Below are 8,151 nucleotides of genomic sequence, written 5' to 3'. Positions count from 1 at the left end.
GGTCTGCTTCAAGAATTGTTTTATGAAAGTACAGTATCTTTTTTCAGCTCCTAAAACACAAAATTGAGTATTTTCAATGATGATGGATATATGAAATTTGATAAAACACTTTCTAAGTGATAAAAATATATCTCTATCGGGGCGCCTGGGTGGCGCAGTCGGTTAAGCGTCCGACTTCAGCCAGGTCACGATCTCGCGGTCCGTGAGTTCGAGCCCCGCGTCAGGCTCTGGGCTGGTGGCTCAGAGCCTGGAGCCTGTTTCCGATTCTGTGTCTCCCTCTCTCTCTGCTCCTCCCCCGTTCATGCTCTGTCTCTCTCTGTCCCAAAAATAAATAAATGTTGGGAAAAAAAAATTAAAAAAAAAAAAATATATATATCTCTATCTATCTAATCCATCTCCCTCCATAAGGCATAACCAAGAATCCTCATGAAAGTAACAGCCTCTTTCAGAAATTATGCTTGAGGGTGTCTTAAATATTTTTATAATTTCAGAAAAATATTTTACTAACTACTATATATAGGAAATGAGAAAATCCAACTCCCAATATAAAACTGGCAATACTGAAATAAAGCAAATGATCCAGTTAAAAATGCAGAACTTACATAGCTAGTCTGCTTTTTTGGGGTTATCTTTTCATGGATGTACTCTGTGAGTTCAAATAGTACACAAAGTCATAAATGTATGGCTCAATGAATTCCACAAATGAAACATACCTGTATAACCAGCATGCAAATCAAGAACGAGAATATCACCAGCACGCAAGAAGCCCTGACTCCTGTACCTTTCGGTCACTAACCACTCTATGTCCTCCAAGGGCAAACATCATCCTGATTTCTAGAAGCATAGATTAGTTTTCCCGGTACTTTGCTTCATACAAATGGAATCACAACGTACACACTCTTGGATTAAATATGGTTAAGAGACCTCTTTCATTTGGACTGTGTTCTGCTGCATTCCAGCTAGAGAGTGCCCTAAAGAGCCTTACTGTTAATGTGAAAACAGAGTTTTAACACCTTGAAAACTCTGCCAGGTAAAACCAAAAATAAATTTTAGAAAGTTATATAAAAGTAGCAGAGAATCAAAACACAGTTGAGACTTTGATTAAAGAGATTATACATACAATTTATAACCTTGGCATAAAATGTAGGATAATCTAGAAGTCCCTGTCAACTATCCCTGTCAACCAACCTTCCAAAATCTGCTTAAATTGTTGCCTTTTTAGCCAAAGAGTCTTAGGAATCTAATTATGGAATCACAGGGATTATTTAAGGAGGTAGAGAGATTTTTGTTATCAGGCTTTTATTTTAGACATCTAGGAGATCAGACTAATTTGGTCACCTGACTGACGATTTTATCAAATAGCTTTCTGAAAGCAATACAGAGCATGTTTTCAAAGTGTTCTGCTAAGATCACTTGCCTAGAATGTTTATCAAAATACTAAATTCTTATGCCACATCTCTGACTTTGACTCTGCATTTTAACTAGGTTCCTCGGATAACTGTTACACACATGCCATTTAAAATGTACCCTAGTGCCTGGGTGGCTCAGTCGGTTAAGCATCCAACATCAGCTCAGGTCATGATCTCATAGTTTGTGATTCGGGCCCTGTGTTGGGCTCTGCGCTGACAGCTCAGAGCCTGGAGCCTGCTTCAGATTCTGTCTCCCTCTTTCTCTGCCCTTCCCCCGCTTGTGTGCTGTCTCTCTCAAAAATAAATAAATAAGCATTTAAAAATAAATAGGAAGGAAGGAAGGAAGGAAGGAAGGGAGGGAGGGAGGGAGGGAGGAAGGAAGGGACCCTAAAATCTTAGGGAACTACTACCCTAAGGGAAACTAATTAGACCACTGTGGAGGCTGTATCTAGTTCAACGACCTTTGCCAAAGTCCAACAAAATCAGCCAGAGATGCTTTTCACTCTACTCCTGCCTTGGGGTCACCCCTTGACCATTCAGATTTAGCTGGTTTGGAATGGGGCCTCTCTTTGTGTAGGCTGAGGAAGAGTACAGAGGGGAAATGCTTTGCTTATGTGACAAGTTTATCTAGAGCTGTATACAATGTACCCTAAAATTAAGAGCAAAGCAAAAAAAAAAAAAAAAAAGCAAAGTTTTTTCACAACAGAGCTTGACCATTTGGTTGAGTTAAAGTCTGAGCATTGCCTTGCCATACTCTATGTGACTTCTATCCATATATTCTACCGATCAACTCTTATCAGTGCTAGAAGGTATCTCCATCCATTTTTCCTCTCCAGCTCCTTTAGTGGCTATTTTTTTTTTTTTTTTTTTACCATACAAAGGAAAACAAAGCCTTTTTAAAATGGAGAGATGCTGACCCTTCTAGAAGACTCCAGGGTTTAACAATGCTGCAATATCAGTACAATGTATCTCATGTTCAAAATATTGTTTGGTTTCAAAACAAAACAAAATCTTGTGTTTATATACAATTACCTTCCAGCCCAACATTTTTCTCTGGGCCTTTTCATAGTACCTGTAAACTATTCACATTCGAAGTCCTAATGATGGGGATATGGTAAAGAGATAACAATTCATCAATTTATTTACATCTTTCCTAAGGGAGTCCATGCTCCAAAATAATTTTTCTTTGTAATTTTTATTTCTGTATTTCTTATTATAGATTTATCTTGAAGTTTTAAAATTATTTGTGGAAGAGAAAAGAATGAAAGTCTATCTATCTTCCTTTAGCTTTGGCCTAAACTCTACCCCTTGCTCACACTGTAAAATTAAGGGCAGCATCAAGAAAAGCCTTTCCAGTGTGTTATAACAGTTTCCAAATTCCTCCTCCAACCCTAGATTCCTCCGCCCGATGCCCACTCAAGGATTATCTTTGTCTGCTTCCATATTTTATATGAGAAGTTTTGGGTATCTGTGGGACATCCAGAAGTTGTTTAATAGAAGGGAGACAGAAATATGAACCTTAGAATAACAGCAAACTTAACACAACAATTGCCCTAACTTGAAAAGGGATGTCCATCTAATATACACTGAAATTTCATAAAAATCTTAAATTTTTAAAAAATGTTTATTCTTGAGAGAGAGAGAGACAGAGAGAGCAAGAGCGAGAGCATGAACGGGGGAGAGGCAGAGAGAGAAGGAGACACAGAATCCAAAGAAGACTCCAGGCTCTGAGCTGTGAGCACAGAGCCCGATGTAGGGCTCAAACTCACAAGCCGTGAGATCATGACCTGAGCTGAAGTCGGACGCTTAACCAATTGAGTCACCCAGGCGCCCCAGTATTCATAAAAATCTTACTGCATTATAAAATTCCAGATCCTCTTCCAAAGGAGAGAAAAAATTAAGATGAAAATTAGAGAATACATTTTATACTTCTTAACAGAAAAGTAAATACATTTGACAAAGGCAGTTCTCAACTCTTTAAAAATTGTGAACATCCTTAATCATTTTTTTTTAAACTGTAGAATTTCTTGCAAACACATAATACATATAAACAGACTGCTCCCCTGACCTGCTCTCCCCACAGTAAATACAACTATAGCCCAGATCTCTCCTTAGAATTACAGACTGATACATTCAATTCTATGTACTCAACTCAGTATGTCCACATGAATGCCCTTCAACCTGGAAAATAGACCTCTTCATTTTTCTCCCCAAATCTATTTCCTCCAGACTTCCCTTTAGTAAGCAGAACCACTATCCACTCAGTGGGTTATTCAAGCATCCTTGCTTCCTCTTTTACTCTCTGCATTCTTTTTTTTTTTTTTTTCAACGTTTATTTATTTTTGGGACAGAGAGAGACAGAGCATGAACGGGCGAGGGGCAAAGAGAGAGGGAGACACAGAATCAGAAACAGGCTCCAGGCTCTGAGCCATCAGCCCAGAGCCCGACGCGGGGCTCGAACTCACGGACCGCGAGATCGTGACCTGGCTGAAGTCGGACGCTTAACCGACTGCGCCACCCAGGCGCCCCTACTCTCTGCATTCTTTACAAGGTCTTGCCATCTCTACTTCTAGAACACAACCTGATCTATTTTCTCTATTGCCACTGCTATCATCCTAGTTTAAGCCATCATCATACTTTATAATGATTTCAGTTTCCTAAGTCTCCTTGCTTCCCTTACTGGCTCTACTAATCCAATTTCCACACAGCGGCCAGATGATTTTTTTTATGTGTATTTATTTTTGAGAGTGAGCATGAGTGGGGGTAGGGGCAAAAAGAGAGCGGAACAGAGGATCTGAAGTGGGCTCTGCACCAAAAGAAGAAAGCCTGACATGGACCTCAAAGTCACAAACCATGAGATCATGACCTGAGCTGATGTAGGCCACTTAACCGACAGAGTCACCCAGGCGCCCCAAAAATTGTTTTTTTAAATTTTTTATTCTTATTTATTTAAATATATGTTTTAATGTTTATTTTTGAGAGAGCCAGAGACAGAGCACGAGCAGGGGAGGGGCAGAAAGAGAGAGGCAGACAGAATCTGAAGCAGGCTCCAGGCTCTGAGCTGTCAGCACAGAGCTCGACATGGGGCTCAAAATCACGAGCTGTGAGATCATGACCTGAGCCGAAGTTGGACACTTAACCGACTGAGCCACCCAGGCACCCAAGAAATGTTTTTTTTTAATACAAATCAGATCATGATACTAGATTTGATATCCAAACTTCCTGCTGTGGCCACAGAGATCTACTTGACCTGGTCCTACCTACCTCTCCAGCTTCATCTCTTTGAATCCTCTCCCCACCTTTCCACTCCCCCACTTTCCTCCACCTCCAAGGATTTCCAAATAGAAAGGTCTTCTGGCAATTAATAGGCCTAGCTTCATCTCTTCTTGCAGGTCTCAGCCTCATGTTGCCTCCACCCAGAGGACTTTCCTGACCACTTAATCCTATTTCTTTTTATTCTTCAGTGTTCAAGGCTGCTTATTTCCATTTTATCATTTACTACAAGCTATAGCTATTTTATATCATGTTAATTATTATCAACTCACTGCTTAGCATAGTGCCTAGTACACAAAAACAAGATTTTCACTGTAAGGAAAAAACTGGGGACCCCTAAGAATAGATTTCAATTATTAATACCATTTGGCTAGTGGCTAATTCTGTGTTTTGTATCCCTGACCTGTGATTTTTAGCATTCTCCTTTCCTAAGCCTATAAATTCCCCTTAAACCACATCTCTCTCCTATCCTCCCATCCCAATCCCCACAAATGAAGACTTCAGTCATGTTCCCAGTCTTCTTAAAGCTGTAAGTCTTCTGTAGGCAAAAGAGACCCCATGGCAATTTAAAACACTAATGTCTTTAGTATGCTTTTATTGTACTCAGAATCTAGTATCATTATTTATATAGCTACTAACAAGTTTTTTTTTTTTAAGGTTTATTTACTTTTGAGACAGAAAGAGAGAGAGAGAGCACACACGAAGAGGGGAAGAGCAGCGAGCGAGCAAGCGAGAGAGAATCCTAAGCAGGCTCCGTGCTATCATTGCAGAGCCTGACGTAGGGCTCGAACTCACAAACCATGAGATCATGACCTGGGCCAAAATCAAGAGTTGGATGCTTAACCAACTGAGCCACCTAGGCGTCCCAGCTACTAAGACGTTAATTCATCTATAGCTACACTTTTCTATCATGGTATTCTAATTATTTTCTTTAGATTGATAATAAACAGTAATGCAATATTTAGTGGCTTTGTGGGACATTACCTGTTATACTATACACTGTTAAAAGCATAATTTCTGGAATAAGCATAAGATTTAGTCCTTAGTCACTTATTAATAGTGGGCTTGGGCAATTAACTTGACCTAAGTTCTAGTTTCAATGCCTGTTGAAGGGGTTAAATAAAAATACCTGTATTTTTACAGGGATGCTGTGGGCATTAAATGAGGTAAAACCTATAAAAAACAATTAGTACCATACCCGGTACTGAGTAATCACAATAATAGCTAATATTTATTGGATAATCAATAATCTCTGAATTTTCTAGTACATATTCCATCACTAATAAGCATTGTGACCCCTCACATTTCAATTTATTTCTGTTAGATCAGAGCACTGGACTACATGAAAAAAGTGCCTTCATGTTCAAATAGTTTATTTCTTCCTTCCATATTATTTCAATTATATGGTAGAATAATCTAGAGTTTTGCACACTTGTCTGAGAACTCCAACTTTTTTTTTCAAGTCAATGCAGACAGAAGGAAACTGCCATTTATTTATATATATATATATATATATATATATATATATATATATTTATTTATTTATTTTTTCAATGTTTATTTATTTTTGGGACAGAGAGAGACAGAGCATGAACGGGGGAGGGGCAGAGAGAGAGGGAGACACAGAATCGGAAACAGGCTCCAGGCTCTGAGCCATCAGCTCAGAGCCTGACGCGGGGCTCGAACTCCCAGACCGCGAGATCGTGACCTGGCTGAAGTCGGACGCTTAACCAGTCGACTGCGCCACCCAGGCGCCCCGGAAACTGCCATTTAAATGATGTTATGTTGGGGCACCTGGGTGGCTCAGTCGGTTAAGCGTCTGACTTCGGCTCATGTCATGATCTCATGGTTCATGAGTTTGAGCCCTGTGTCAGGCTCTGTGCTGACAGCTCAGAGCCTGGAGTGTGCTTTGAATTCTGTGTCAAATTCTTGCTACCCTCTCCAGCTTGCACTCTTTCTCAAAAATAAACAAACATTAAAAAATAAATGAATGAATGAATGATGCTGTTTCCTGGGACAAATGTGCCCATCACCCAGAAGTGAACTACAAAGGTGCCAAGACTCTTGCCCTCTGTGACTGATAGAGCAGCCACTGGTTGCTATGTGTGATGCAAAAGAAACCTAAATAAAGCAGTACTTCTGACAGAGCTGACTCCTGCTGTCTGTGACGTCATAATTCAGCAAGTAAATATAGTGGGGTTGGCAAATAACTCCCATTTTCTCTTAAACACACATTTCTTCAAACATCACAAAACATACATCAGAAAGAAACCTTTTGCTGCTCTTAATAGATCCTGACTTGTACCATAACAGTGGTCAATAAATTGTTTTAATTTCTTAAATTCAGCAATCTCACAGATAATTATTCTGCATATTCTCCAATAACTAAAATTATAATTTCCTATCACTGTTTTCTTTGTGCAAGCTTTAATAACAGTAATTCATTTTCAGCCAGTTAGGTTTGATAGAAACTTTCCAAGAGATATGGCAATTTTGAGAGTTCTTCACAATTTAAGAAGGAAATGAAGGAAAAAAAATACTGTACATCATCTTTTCATTTTGAAAAGCATCTCTAACCTAAAGACACCTACAGATTGAAAGTAAGGGGATGGAGAACCATCTATCATGCTAATGGTAAACAAAAGAAAGCCGGAATAGCCATACTTCTATCAGACAACCTAGACTTTAAAAAAAGACTGTATCAAGAGATGAAGAAGGGCATGTATATCATAATTAAGGGGTCTATCCACCAAGAAGACCTAACAATTGTAAACATTTATGTGCCAAATATGGAAGCACCCAAATATATAAATCAATTAATCACAAACATAAAGAAACTCATCGATGAAAAGCATCTCTACCATCAAATGCTGAATCAATGTGGGGCTTAAACTCACAATCCTGAGATCAAGGGCCACATACTAGTCACCCCCAAAATACTGTATTTTAAAATGGATAAACCTTCCATCTTTTCCTTTCTCTCTGTCCCTTTATTATTTTTTTTTAAAGCCCAGATAAGTAAATGCATATTCTAACCCTCTTCTGTGAAGTCTACTCAGATTGCAGAGCTACTTTTGAAATTAAGGCCTCGTTTACAGGGAAAAAGGCATAGAGAATGAGGCTGATGGAATTCAGGGACAAACTATTTCCTCATTTTTCTTCCTACAAAGCACTTTAAACAGAAGGAAGCTTGCAGATGCAACATCAACTTCAATATGTTCCATAAGGAATGAAGGGAAAACATGGAATGATAGCCAAAATATGAAGCATAACTGTGATGAAATTTTTTTTTTAAATTTAACGTTTATTTATTATCGAGAGACAGAGAGACACAGAGAGTGAGCAGGGGAGGGGTAAAGAGAGGGAACACACAGAATCTGAAACAGGCTCCAGGCTCTGAGCTGTCAGCACAGAGCCTGACGCGGGGCTCGAACTCATGAACTGTGAGATCATGACCTGAGCCGAAGTC

The 8,151-nt window shown here is 39.2% G+C and overlaps 1 protein-coding gene across 3 annotated transcripts in view; it reads right to left on the bottom strand.

Moving 5' to 3' along the window:
- The window catches only part of MPP5 (membrane palmitoylated protein 5), a 94,626-nt gene that overhangs the window by 20,507 nt on the left and 65,968 nt on the right, over positions 1–8,151 (bottom strand). The window lies entirely within an intron of this gene.

The sequence above is a fragment of the Lynx canadensis genome, chromosome B3, assembly GCF_007474595.2.
Source record: "Lynx canadensis isolate LIC74 chromosome B3, mLynCan4.pri.v2, whole genome shotgun sequence".
NCBI classification, from domain to species: Eukaryota; Metazoa; Chordata; class Mammalia; order Carnivora; family Felidae; genus Lynx; species Lynx canadensis.
Note: the sequence above shows the minus strand (reverse complement) of the source record. Positions and strands in the feature narration are given on the sequence as shown.